The sequence below is a fragment of the Etheostoma spectabile genome, chromosome 20 (assembly GCF_008692095.1).
Source record: "Etheostoma spectabile isolate EspeVRDwgs_2016 chromosome 20, UIUC_Espe_1.0, whole genome shotgun sequence".
NCBI classification, from domain to species: Eukaryota; Metazoa; Chordata; class Actinopteri; order Perciformes; family Percidae; genus Etheostoma; species Etheostoma spectabile.
The window spans coordinates 22,258,240-22,258,905 of NC_045752.1; the positions used below are offsets into that span (position 1 = coordinate 22,258,240).

Sequence of the window (666 nt, forward strand, 5' to 3'; positions counted from 1 at the left end):
GATGGGAAACTCTGAGTTTTCGGTTCCAGAACAGCTGATTTGAGTTGGTTCAATCGACTCAGAGTAGGTTCATTCAAAGTTAAGCGTGTGCACCACCACAATAAAAGACTGCATGACTGGAGCCACGATACTACGATTCACCATGGTAACAACCACAAACTTACTGGTCGATGGAAAAAACCATTCGCACATACTGCGAGTTTGAACATGTATTTAGTTGAGTCAATGTGTAAGCACTGATATAGTGTATTTATTGCATATTTAATCACAGGGAACTTATAATATTACTGGTGAAAATGAATAGGCTACATCTATAAGTTCATTTCGGTGTTAGCCTGCGAACAAAAATGTAAACTACCATTAATCCTATTTCACAGTGAGTCCCACTCTTCTGATGGTGCTTTCCTACAGTGGTGTTACTGACATGCTCCGCATCAACAACGGTGTAAAGAAAACCGCCGTTTGCAAAAAAAAAGTAATGCGACACAAATAATGTGCTGGGATGTAGAGCAGGTCCATGATGGGGGACGTCAGCGATATGAGGACGGATAGGGTTATGTAGGCTCCATAACTGATAGACTGGGATGAAAAATGATACTGTTCAGATAGGTAATTATCTGGAAATGAAAATGCATCTATAGTCGGGCCTCAATATCATCTCCTGAT

General features: G+C 40.5%; 1 protein-coding gene across 3 annotated transcripts in view; it reads left to right on the forward strand.

Annotated features, from left to right (window-relative positions):
- The window catches only part of LOC116670683 (casein kinase I), a 35,150-nt gene that overhangs the window by 26,172 nt on the left and 8,312 nt on the right, over positions 1–666 (forward strand). The window lies entirely within an intron of this gene.